The sequence below is a fragment of the Hibiscus syriacus genome, unplaced genomic scaffold (genome assembly GCF_006381635.1).
Source record: "Hibiscus syriacus cultivar Baekdansim isolate YM2019G1 unplaced genomic scaffold, ASM638163v2 tig00000910_pilon, whole genome shotgun sequence".
NCBI lineage: Eukaryota > Viridiplantae > Streptophyta > Magnoliopsida > Malvales > Malvaceae > Hibiscus > Hibiscus syriacus.
Genome location: NW_024061831.1, coordinates 134,113 through 148,619, shown reverse-complemented (window position 1 = coordinate 148,619; position 14,507 = coordinate 134,113). Strand labels below are relative to the sequence as shown.

Sequence of the window (14,507 nt, the reverse complement as noted above, 5' to 3'; positions counted from 1 at the left end):
TATTATTTATTTTTATGTGAAACATGAACTCTCTTAATTATTTTATGAGTATTATTGTATTTTTATTTGACATTTTAACATTGTATAATATTTTTATCATATTTTATGATGTTATTAGTTATTGAGATATTACATCATCGCATATGTAATGTATAAAATAAAATTCATATACTAAACAGAAAATTAACAAATTTAAGTGAAACCGGCTCGAGCCGAGCTTACGACAACTCGTAATTTGGTGTATGATTTAATTTACATAAAATTTTTAATTATTTAAAATCGAATAATATAATATGGAAACCAACAAGGAAAAGACATCGTGGAAGTTCTTTTTTCTGTTATCATTCTGTTGGTTTTTGTGTTCTCTCTAATCTTGCGCGGTTTACGAAGAGGGAAGAAACCGTCGCCGGCAATCAGTGGCGGAGCTGAGCTGTAATCGGAAAAGATATTTCCGACAATGGCAAGCTTAAGGGGCATTTCGGTTGCCATTTTTGTAGTTCAACACTTCAAGCTTTCTTAGTTCAGTAGCTTTGGTTTCTTCTCAAGGACCCACTAATGGTTCTCGTTGGCAGACACTAAACGGTGCATTTATCTCTTTAGATTCATTCTTTCTTTATCTTTTGAATAGATTGAATGACGAGAAATTTTTTGTTGGATTAGTTTCTTAGTTTTAATCTTTTAGCTAGTTTGTGGTTGACTGATGAGGAAGAGGAGAAATTGTTGAGAAATAGTTTGTTGAACTGGAAGCATGTTCAATATTCCTGAGTTTTGCTTAATCGTTGGCTTTTCGTTTCCTCGAAAGGGAAGGAAATGATAAGAAAATTGCTCAAAAGAAGCTTATTTTGAGCTGCTTGAGCTTTTAGCAGATTCGTTGAAGTTAATTATCTTATTATGCTTGAATTTTAGCTAGTTTGGATTTGGCTTTTTTGCTCTCCAGTATTTTTTTTTTGTGTTCAAAGAAAACGGAGGAAAAATAAAGAGAAAATTTTGCAATCCTTCAAGTGAAGGGAAAAAACAACTAAAGTTTTGTCTAATTTCTCTTTAGTTCGTACAAAAGTGGAAGAAACGATGACAAAATGTATGTTTTTAATAATTTCCAACTCCAAGCTTTATCAAAGTGGAAATATTTTCCTTTATTAGAAATAAAATTTGACCTGTTCTTTATAGATTTATGATCCTTAATTTGAGATTTACTTATTTTCTACTTGGTTTCTGAGAATGTTAATGAATAAAGCTTAGGTTTTCTTGTCTGTCAATCAAAGTCAACTGCAAGTAAATTTTCCTTTTTTGGTGTCATTTGAACATTTATTATTTCAGGTTTCCTTGAAATATAAAGCTGCTTTTGAGCCTTATATTTATTTCATTTATTCACTGGTAGATATTTTCAATTTTTGTAGACTATAAAATGTAACAAATTGATCAAAAATACGGCTTGATGCCTTTGATCTACTACTTTTTGTATTTATGCTTTCTATTTTGACTCTTCTCAAATTAGAATAAATTTTACTCACCGGGTACCAAAGAGCTTGAGCTTTCTCCTAGTTCATCTCCTACCTAATAGACATCAAAGCCAGTTAAAATTTTCTGTTGTTCAATAAGATTAAACCATTTAATTGTTTTTACAGAGAGGCCGCCCCTTGTCATAGCATGCGGTGGATTTTCAGGAATGTTTGCAGACTCCAGTTTTGGAGCTTATAGTTTGGCTTTATTAACCAGTCTACCTGACGTGATCTTGTGGTGTGATGTGCAATTAACAAGGGATGCAGCTGGGATATGCTTTCCTGATCTTAAGCTAAATAATAATTCTGACGTGGCAAATGTATACAGTGATAGGCAAAGGACTTACCTTGTCAATGGGGTCTCAACAAAGGGATGGTTTTCTATTGATTTCACTCTCAGGGAACTTGGAAACGTCATATGTAAGTTTAGCTCATGATTTACCCCCGTCATAATCAATGTTCTCCTAACATCATTCATTATTGGTGTCCTTGCTTCAGTCTGATTATTACATTTACCTCCTCAAACTTCATGGGATGGATTGTTAATGAACTTATGAGTGCCAAGTTCATAATGCTGGTGTCAAATTAGTTTTTAGTTTTGAATATTAAAACACTAACGCATTCCCTAATCACTATCTAGTTCAAGCAATTCTGAAAGCAATTGGGTATCAGTTCTGAAATGGTCATGCCAGTTGCTATGTCAACATTATTTATTACCTATAGAGAGGTTCAGCATTTTATGTAAGGTTGTTTTGGTTTGACTTGTTTCAATACGTACTAATATTCAATTCTTCTCTGCTTTCTTTTGTTTGGTGTGTTACAATCTAATGTGTTATTTGTCATATGGACAGTAACTCAAGGTATCTTTTCTCGAACCAATAAGTTTGATGGCCAAAATTACCCGATTATGACTGCTCAGGATACCTATACACAGTTGAGTCCACCTGGTTTTTGGTTGAACATTCAGGTAAAGGATTTGTCAATGGTTAACAATGCCTTCTTACATTTTCCATCGTCTCTCATCCCTTGTTAAATTATTATAATTCCGTCTTCCTATTTATGGATTTAATTGACTGTTTTTTTATTTTGCAGCATGATACATTCTATGCCCAACACAACCCGAGTATGAGAAGCTTCGTACTTTCTGTAACTAGAAATACAAATATAACTATTGACTATATTTCATCACCGGAAGTGGCTTTCTTGCAAAGCATTGCACCAAATTTCCGAAGATCAGCAACAAATCTTTTCTTCTGATTTCTAGGACAGAATGATGTGGAGCCTTCAACCAATCAGACTTATGATTCTCTCTTACAAAATATCAGATTTATCAAGACATTTGCTTCTGGAATCATTGTGCCCAAGTCCTATATTTGGCCTATAGATGGACAACTTTTCTTACTGCCTTCTACTTCTCTCGTCTTGGATGCTCACAGAGAAGGGCTACAAGTTTTTGCATCAGAATTTTATAATGATTTTCCATTTAGCTTCAATTACCTCTAGATCCAGTGGCCGAGTATCTTCAGTTTGTTAACAACGGCCAATTCTCTGTTGATGAGGTGATATCCGACTTCCCGATAACGCCATCAGCAGCTAAAGTTGAGTTATAAACCTGTGGATGCAATGTAAATCCTCAAAGATTCTTCAATTTGTTTTTGCATCTCATGCACTGATATCTACATTTATACTTATATTACGATCAAATTCAAAGTATTATTAAGGATCATTACTTGTCTTAGTGACTTGTGCTGCCATCTTGAAAATATCTTCTGAATTTTTGTCTAAACAAATTAGAGAGTATATCCTGCTTTATGACTAAAAGAGTGCTGCAACCTATTGTGAGATCCAGCCCATAACAAAGAGTGCACCCAAGAATCTTGCACTTTTGGTTTTTACTCTATAATTAAGAGGATTCTTACTAAATACCATTACGTTCTGCGGCTGATGGATAAGATCATTTTTCTGTTGAGATGCTAACTTTCATTTAACATTGCAGATTGCTTTGCTCACCTAGACAGAAATGCCTCAAAACAAGGTATGCCATTATACAATGCTTCTGATTGAAAAACCTTATATTTTCTTGCTAAGAATCAGTGGGGATGGCCATGAGCTTGTGTGTTTTAAGGCACCAACAATTGTTCTAAGGTTACCATTAAACTATTTTCTTTTTGCTGGCAGGCTACAGTGGACCTTTTGGTCATCTCTAGCAAAGGAGCAAGTGGAGACTTTCCTGGTTGTACAGATTCGGCATACTCAAAAGCGATCCAAGATGGTGTAGATGTTCTTGACTGTCCTGTTCAAATGACAATGGATGGAACACCTATTTGCTTGAGCTTTATAAATCTCATAGATAGCACAACAGTGGTTCAAACAAGTTTTAGCAATCTTTCAACAACAATTCCAGAGATTAAGCAGGGCAGTGGAATATTTACCTTTAATATGTCTTGGAATGATATTCAAAGCTTGATACGTAAGTTAAATTCAGTTCTTATTTGTTTGTACATTCTTATACTGAACTTCTGCTTTCTTTTCTTTTTCATTTTCTCTCCTGAGGACGGGTCTTTCTACAATATAGAAACTTAACATGTTGATAAAATATGTTTTCCAACTCAATATAGTTTGCAGTTTCTACATTACTTTGCCTTGTGATCAAAATCTGTGTTTCAGTTGCTGATATTTAGCTGGCTTCTTATTTCCTTGATAGATATGGTTTGCATTATCTTTTTATGAACTTCCTTGTTTTAATCCACCATTACTTTAGTACAGCTGTAATATCAAGCCCACAGTCACAGTTTGAATTGCTTTGAAACCCGAAGTTCAGAAATGCTGGGAAATTCTTATCATTATCCGACTTCTTAACCATGGCAAGAAATGCTAGCTCTATTCAAGGTGTCTTGATCAGCATCGAGGTCTGTTCCTTCCCTCTATATTTTTGCTCTTCAATTTTCCTGCATTGGAGTTCTGTAATTTAATTCTCTATTTCTTCTTACATTATTGAACCTAATCATGGATGTTAAGAGTTTAAACACAGTGACTGTGAGTGGTCGCTATTGTTATGAGAAACATGGTCGTTCCTCTATATGGGTAGCAAATGTCGAAATATTTTCTTGACATTGAGTAACAAAATTTCCAATCCTTCTCTCTTTTTGGTGATACGAAATCTACCATTTCGGAAACTCTAATCTGCTTAAAAACTTCATTCATGATGATTAAAGCTAGCTAAAATATTCCTTATGAAGAGTTTATACATTGTTTGACTTGTTTATTCCTTTCAGAATGCGGCTTTCCTTGCAGAACAAGGATTAGGTGTAACTGATGCAGTGATCGATGCCTTGAGCAAAGCAGGCTACAATAACCAGACAGCTCTGAAAGTTATGATACAGTCTAGCAAGAGCTCTGTCCTATTGAAGTTCAAGAGTCAAACCAACTATGATCTCTTTTACAAGATTGATGAAGATATTGGTGGCACCCAAAATTCAACGATTGATGACATTAAGAGATTTTGTAACACCCCTAACTCGTACTCAATCCGGATACGAATCCGATATGTCACATTAGTTTTTCAAATCATTGACTCTTAAAAAGTAGAAAAAAACTTAAACTTTTATTTGTATTAAAATGGTGAAATCCCTTTATCAAAGTGTATAAAGAAAATTCAAACTCCATCTGAAAATAAAAAAACTTAATAATTTACATAAATACAGTAAAGTTAGTTTACAAAAATGATCAGAGTATATACGATTTAACATTTAATTACATGCCAACCAAATTTAATACAACAAAACACATATTGTTAAATCTTTTCTGATTTGATCTTCGGAAGAATTATGTTGTCTTGACTCCTAGCTTTAATCTTCTTGCTTCTTTGAACCTACGTGTGAAACACTCACATGGTAAGTCGTTGACTTAGTGAGACATATAAAAGGCGTAATAAAATCTTAAAACACTGAAACATATTCTAAGCATTTCATAAAATCATATGAAGAAACCATGGAACACATCATATAACAAAAGCATAAATGTATACATATACATATCATTATCAACAACATCATTATCATTATCATTATCATTACCATTCACTGTTCATTTATATATTTTCTTTTAATAGCCCATGATACATTATTGAGAACTTAAGGTATGTGAGTGCATTGAGGTTGTGCACTAATGCTGTCACCACAATTCGTACAAATTGAACTGAAGTGCCACATAGAAATGTCCCGAAGGACCACATAGTATTGTCTCGAAGGAGCACGTAGAAATATCCCGAAGGACCACGTAGAATTGTCCCGAAGGACCGCGTAGAATCCTCGACTCTTGGCATGCCAATTATACATTTAGCTCTCATATCACATACTTATGGGATTTACCATTTACACATTTCACATAGCTTTTATCACATAGACATATAATTACATAGGTCATTGTCACATAGCTTATATCACATTTTCATATAGTCACATAGGTCAATACCACATAGCTTATATCACCTTTTCACGTAATCACATAGAATAAAATATAACACATAGATCATGTAAAACAATGCATATAACACGTAGACATATGCTTGTATTCATGTACACTTAGAAACACATCAACAACATACTAGTATTCATGAACTCATAACATCAAAACATTGGAAATAGACTCACCGCTAGTCTTATTTCCATATAATCATATATTATAGTAATATGCACTCACATTAGCCTCACTTAGTCAAAGCACAGTCTTTATCTCTTTCTTGATCGATCTTATAAATTCAATCTTTTGGTACTTGCCTTCGTTTGATATCTACACAAATATACGATCGATATGAATATCGGAATTCATATCACTATAATCAATCATCAATAACTTATGCTAAAATAAACACTAAATTCACAATTTCATTTTGAATAGTATTGGTACCCTAGGCCCAGTAGTACCGATACTTCCTTACTATGGCATCGATACTATACTTCAGTACCGATACCTATTCTTCATTCTGGAATTTGCCTTCTAAAAATGGTACTGATACTTGTTCATTGGTATCGATACCCCTTGGTATCGATAATACTCATTCGGTATTGATATTTTCTTCTAATTCATATAATTTCATTTTATGGTATTGATATTGTTCTTCCAATATCGATACCCAAACCCAGATTTCACTTATTTTTGTGGAGTATCGGTATTGTTCATCTAGTACTGATACCCCTTACCCAATACTTACTCATTTCAATTAAAATTTTGACCAAAACTTACTTAACCTCCACTCTTTTAACTCCTTTCATGCTATTAAACTCAACTATACTTATCAAGACTAATTTATATCACTTCAATATACTTATACATCCAAAATTCCACATCATCACTTGAAACTAAATATCTTTCCAATTATTCAACTTTGTTGTTAATCCTTTATAACCTCTTAAACCTCTTATCTAACTGATGACAAGTCAAATATGACTTCAAAATCCATTTACTAACTCTTTCTCATAAATTCGCTTAAACCCTTCACTTTAATCACCCATAACTTATAATTCTTTTTGTTTCTACTTCTCTTTAAGCTTTCTTAAGCTTTCCTAACATTCCAACAATCTAAACCAATCAAAATCTACAAGAAATAACAAACTTAAAGATCCCTTACCTTAGTGTTGGAATCACGGTGGAGAGGAGGAAGAAAGATGAAGAATTTTCTAGATATCCTTTGACTCTTTCCTTCCCTTTTTCCCACGTATATATATAATACACCACAAATGAATTTTAAATTCATTTCCTTGCTAAATGACCATTATGTTCCTTCCTCTTTCAAACTTTGCTAGTCAACCTACACCAATAATTTCAAATTAACTCCCTATACTTTTCAATTTTTTGAAATTAGACATGAAGTTTTAAAATCTTACACTTTGGTCACTAACTCGGTTTTTGGGATGTTACAAATCTCCCCTTAAGAAAATTAGTCATCAAATTTTCACTACACAAAGAGACGAGGAAAATTGTCTATGTATATCATCCTTAAAGCTTGACTAACGGAATCATTTTATCCCTTAGCTACTTACTTCATATGCCAACATTTGTACCAGTTCTTCCTCGTAGATCAGATCAAATTAAATTTCTATTCCACTCACCCCTACATAACCTTTTTAAAACCTAAATAATCTACTTAAACTAACTATTTGTCTATGCATGGATAGAAATGCTACAGTTAAATCAAATTTCTGAGATATTTTTCAAAGATTTCTACAACTTTAAGGTAACCTTAAATCTTCATCAGATATAATTGAGACATATACTTCACAAAATCAAATAATCTCTTCATATAATCACACGTACTTATCAATAGAATATTCATCTTGTTAAAATAAAGGGTGCTAAATTAATCAATTTCTTCATAAACGCCCAAATTCAGTCTCCAAAGAAATCCTGATACAAAGTTCATAACAACTCTTGCTCAATTCCACTAAGAATTGAAAATTGCTTACTTATGTACCAACTTATAATCTATACCTCATTATAACCCTTGTCATACAAGATCCTTTAAACTCAATCATTTAAATTCTTTAGCTCTTTATTTTTTCACAATTTAAAATCTCCTTGCAACATAGGTCATCTCTTTCTCTTTATGCTCTACTACTCTTCTCATATCACTTATACTTATATTTGATTATCAATTTTTATCACATCTTCATAACCTTGATAGTCAACACTACTTGCACAAAACTTTATTCTTTATTATTTCTTATCTTTGCATTTTGTCCACTTGATTCATCAAGGACTAGATTCAAATACTTATCTAATCCATTTAAAATATTTCTTCTTCTTCAATTTGCACCATTTCTAACGAATCTTCTTATCTAGTCCACAAAATTTATATTTAAACCTATTTTCTTATGAATTAACCATTCTTAGCTCCTTATATGTTTTCCAGAATAAGTTTCTCATACCTCGAACGAACTCAACACAACTTATTCACCTGAGCACTATGCCCAAATGGTTTAGTCACTATTACCTCGTTATTTATCGCTTCTAATTGGATTTTCAATTTTCTCACCAATTTAATACTAATATATAAATATGTTGATCCCAGATCTATCAAAACCAAAACTAGTTTACCAAATAATTGAAAAGTACCTGCAATGATCTCCACATCATCGCGATATTTATTAGTTTTCATGTTGTAAACCCAGGTAGTTGAACGCATCTCATGTTGAGTTGATGACTCAGAGTAATTTGTTTCTCTACCTCTACCTCTCTGAGATACCATAGTAGATCGCTTAGTTTGTGCAGTCTCATCAGTTATCAATGGACAATCCCGAAGAAAATGCCTGGTGTCACCACATATAAAGCAAGCTCTGGAGACCACTCGACATACTCTAGTATGATTATTTCCATAATGCTAACATTGAATCAATTGACTTGGATTTGATCTTCTAGCAGAGGATGTAGCTGACTTAGATCTAGTCTGAGGTTGAAAACCAGAATCTTTGCCTCTCTTTGATGGTGTTGAACTCGATAAAGCACCAGTTCTCTTAATCATCTGAGTTTTTTGTTCTTCATACCTCTCATTATGAGCTCTCTCTAGAGATTTAGCGCGATTAACCACTTCTTGAAATGAGGACAGATTCAAAGCTAACAATAACTCTTTTAATCTAGGGTGCAACCCCTCCACAAACCAACCGCATACATCCTTTCAGTAGGAACTAGTTCAGCAACAAATCTACTTCGCTTATTAAACTCACATTCGTACTCATACACGGTGTAATTCTCTTGCTTCAAGCTCATGAATTCTTGCTTCACTTGCCTAATAAACTGATCACCGATGTACTTATTCTTGAACTCTTTTAAAAACAACAACCACGTCACTTAATCTCTTAACATTCTCATGGTGACATTTGTCCACCATACCCTAGCTTGCCCGCATAGCAAAGAGACAACTCAATCTAACTTCTGTACTTCAGAACAGTGTAGACCCTCCAACATGATCTTGACATCATTTAACCAAAGGTCCGCAGCAACAAGACCTTCCTCAGCTTCACCCTTGAATTCAGGAGCTTCTAATCCTTTCAACTCTTTCCCTACATTTATTTCTAGGGGTTGAGGGAGCAGGAAGTTGGAAACACGTCATAATAGCGTTCAACGTCCTGAAAAACACCCCCTGATCTTGTACAGGCACTCCCTAAGGTGCCTGCTCTTCACCTTGCCTAGCCAAGGCAGGTGAATTACTATTACCTTCATGTCTTTCATCACCCACTTCACTTCGGGAGCTCTCGTGGTTAGACATCTAATAAAACATAACCATTCAACTCTATTAGCAAGACAACACACTCCTAACACTATCATATCAGAAATTTTCAATATTTTATTGGCATGTATACTTTTTAAAACACATTTGACTTTAGTTTAAGACTAGAATCAGCTAAACCATAGATATGATACCATTAAATATAACACCCCTAACCCGTACCCGATTCGGATACGAATCTGAGGTATAACATTGACTTTTCAAATCATTGACTCTTAAAAAATATGAAAAATTTAAACTTTTATTTGTACTAAAATGATGGAATCCCTTGATCAAAGTGTATAAAGAAAACTCAAACTCCGTCTGAAAATAAAAGACTTAATAATTTACAAAAATATATTAAAGTTCACTTACAAAAATAATCAGAGCATATACGATTTAACATTTAATTACATCCCAACCAAATTTAATACAACAAAACACATATTGTTAAATCTTTTATAATCTGATCTTCGGAAGAATTATGTTGTCTTGACTCCTACCTTTAATCTTATTGCTTCTTTGAACCTACGTATGAAACACTCACATGCTAAATCGTTAACTTAGTGAGGCATATAAAGGGTGTAATTAAATCTTAAAACACTGAAACATATTCTAAGTATTTCATAAAATCATATGAAGAAACCATGGAACACATCATATAAGAAAAGCATATATGCATACATATACATATCATCCTCATCAACATCATTTTTATATTATCATTCGATTTACTGTTCATTTATATATTTTCTTTTAATAGTATATGGTACAACATTGAGAACTTAAGGTATGTGAGTGCATTGAGGTTGTGCACTAATGTTGTCACCAAAGCTCGTATAAATTGCACCAAAGTGCCACATAGAAATGTCCTGAAATACCACATAGTATTATCCCGAAGGACCAAGCAGAAATGTCTGGAAGGACCACGTAGAATTTTCCCGAAGGACCGCATAGAACCCTCTACTCTTGGCATGCCAATTATACTCGTAGCTTTCATATCACATACTTATGGGTTTTACCATTTACACACTTTACATAGCTAATCACATAGACATATAATCACATAGGTCATTGTCACACAGTTTATATCACATTTTCAGATAGTCACATAGGTCAATACCACAAGCTTATGTCACATTTTCACGTAATCACATAGAATGAAATATAACACATAGATCATGTAAAACAATGCATATAACACATAGACATATGCTTGTATTTGTGTACACATAGAAACATATCAACAACATACTAGTGTTCATGAACTCATAACGTCAAAACATTGGAAATAGACTCATCACAAGTCTTATTTCCATATAATCATATATTATAATAATACGCACTCACCTTAGCCTCACTTAGTCAAAGCACAATCTTGATCTCTCTCTTAATCGATCTTATAAATTTGAATCTTTTGATACTTGCCTTCGTTCGATATCTACAAAAATATATGATCGATATGAATATCAGAATTTATATCACTATAATCAATTATCAATAACTTATTCTAAAATAAACACTTAATTCACAATTTCATTTGAATAGTATCGGTACCCTAGGCCCAATACAGATACTTTCTTACTATGGTATCGATACTATACTTCAGTATCGATACCTATCCTTCATTCTGGAATTTACCTTATAAAAATGGTATCGATACTTGTTCATTGGTATCGATACCCCTTGGTATCGATACTACTCATTCGGTATCGATACTGTTCTTCTAATTCATATAATTTCATCTTATGGTATCGATACAGTTCTTCTAGTATCGATACCCAAACCCAAATTTCACTTATTTTTGCTTTGGAGTATCGGTACTGTTCATCCAAAACCGATACCCCTTACCCAGAACTTACTCATTTTTATTCAAAATTTAACCAAAACTTACTTAAGCCCCACTCTTTTAACTCATTTCATGCTATTAAACTCAACTATACTTATCAAGAACAAGCTGCGAATCTCTTTGTCTATGTCCAAACCTTCAGTAATGAGTTCACATCTCAAGTATGGGACTTCTCAGATGCAACCGGAGATTAATTTATTCTTCATAGGAGTGGTATTAATGGTGTCATTATAGACTACCCAAAGATCTATAGATACGGAGTAAGTGTTAACTGGTTGAAAGCATTGCTATATGCTGAAGCTATAAAATTCCTAGCTTTAGGCTACTGGCCTTGCATTTTATGAAGAGGATATCTCACAACCATTACTGATGTGATAATCATTTTAGGAACCGATGCTTGAACAGAGGTAATTGTACACCTCGTTATATGAGTCATGTACAGCATGGTAACCTTTATCAGCTAATCACAGCTCCTTACTTGCCACCAGCTAAAGCTCCAAACCCTACCTGACTGATACAGACGTTATCGAGCCTCATTTGCCCCCATCATGGCAAAAGCCCCTACTATTTCTCCAAATAGTACTGCAGCTGCCCCAAGATCACCAAATGGATATACTAAAGTTGTTGCATCAGTCATCATCTCACTATTGACCGTGCTTCTAGCAATTTCTTTTGTGTTTGAAACCCTCAGAAACCCAGCCCCCCTTAACCATTTTTCTTGTATTTATTGATTCGATATTGAGTACTCGAAGGTTTGTGTGCAAGCAAAAAATACCATATTTCTTTCTAGTTTTGAGAGCCCAAACAGATGTTAATTATTTTAGCATTTGGTTTTGTAGGTGTGTTCGTTCTTTTCAGTTGTAATTTTAAAAAAGACAAAATTCTTGAGAGGCGTGTGTCTTTGATGCCTATTGATTTTGTATAAAGATATGGTGTGAGTATTTTTTGGGCAAAATTTTAGATTACAATAATATATGTGTGTCAACATGAATTTGAATTCATTTCAGAGACCCAAAAACTAAAACCACAATTGCATACTATATTATAAGTTCAAAACAGAACTAACAGAAGGGCTATAAACGATCCAAAAATTTATTTAATATATTTATTAGCATGGAGGTTCATTGGTTCGAAATTGAATTCAATCGAGTGAGAATTTGGTTCAACTTGAGATAAAATAGGATTTTTAAGTGAGAGAAAAGAGAAATGACTAAATATACTATTAAACCATTGGGTAATAAAAAGTTGAAATTGATTTATTTTTGATGAGGTCACCGTGGGTTTAAAATTAAAAACCCTTTCCCCCTACAAGAAATAACAAACTTAAAGATCCCTTACCTTAGCTATGGAGTCACGGTGGAGAGAATGAAGAAAGATGAAGAATGTTTTGGATATCTTTTAACTCTTTCCTTCCCTTTTTCCCAAGTGTACATATATTACACCACAAATGAATTTTAAATTCAATTTATTGATAAATGACCATTATGCCCCTTCCTCTTTCAAACTTTGGTAATCAACCTACACCAATAATTTCAAATTAACTTCCTATTCTTTTCAATTTTTTGAAAATTAGACATAGTTTAAATCTTACACTTTGGTCATTAACCCGATTTTTGGGATGTTACATATTTGCTATTGTTGTGGTAATTAGTAAGGACTCTATATTCCCCATAATTCATTATTTACCACTAGTACTATAAACATTGTGTCGAGACTACAAGCTGTGAATCTCTTTGTCTATGTCTAAACCTTCAGTAATGAGTTCACATCTCAAGTATGGGACTTCTTCTCAGATGCAACCGTTGAGATTAATTTATTCTTCATAGGAGGTGGTATTAATGGTGTCATTACAGACTTCCCAAAGATATCTATAGATACCGGAGTAAGTGTTAACTGGTTGAAAGCATTGCTATATGCTGAAGCTATAAAATTTCCTAGGCTTTAGGCTACTGGCCTTGCATTTTTATGAAGAGGATATCTCACAAACCATTACTGATGTGATAATCATTTTTAGGGAACCGATGCTTAACAGAGGAAATTGTACACCTCGTTATATGAGTCATGTACAGCATGGTAACCTTTATCAACTAATCACAGCTCCTTACTTGCCACCAGCTAAAGCTCCAAACCCTACCTGACTGATACGGACGTTATCGAGCCTCATTTGCCCCCATCATGGCAAAAGCCCCTACTATTTCTCCAAATAGTACTGCAGCTGCCCCAAGATCACCAAATGGATATACTAAAGTTGTTGCATCAGTCATCATCTCACTATTGACCGTGCTTCTAGCAATTTCTTTTGTGTTTTGAAACCCTCAGAAACCCAGCCCTCCCTTAAACCATTTTTCTTGTATTTATTGATTCGATATTGAGTAGCTCGAAGGTTTGTGTGCAGGCAAAAAATACCATATTTCTTTCTAGTTTTGAGAGCCCAAACAGATGTTAATTATTTTAGCATTTGGTTTTGTAGGTGTGTTCGTTCTTTTCAGTTGTAATTTTAAAAAAGACAAAATTCTTGAGAGGCGTGTGTCTTTGATGCCTATTTGATTTTGTATAAATATATGGTGTGATTATTCTTTTGGGCAAAAATTTTAGATTTACAATAATATAATGTGTGTTCAACATGAATTTGAATTCATTTTAGAGACCCAAAAACTAAAACCACAATTGCATACTATATTATAAGTTCAAAACAGAACTAACAGAAGGGCTATAAACGATCCAAAAATTTATTTAATATATTTATTATAGCATGGAGGTTCATTGGTTCGAAATTGAATTCAATCGAGTGAGAATTTGGTTCAACTTGAGATAAAAATAGGATTTTTAAGTTGAGAGAAAAAGAGAAATGACTAAATATACTATTAAACCATTGGGTAATAAAAAAGTTGAAATT

At 33.5% G+C, this 14,507-nt stretch overlaps 1 pseudogene; it reads left to right on the top strand.

The window, feature by feature from the left end:
• The first annotated feature begins 327 nt into the window (after positions 1-327).
• On the top strand, positions 328-13,921 carry LOC120115954 (annotated as a pseudogene).
• Positions 13,922-14,507: the final 586 nt, after the last annotated feature.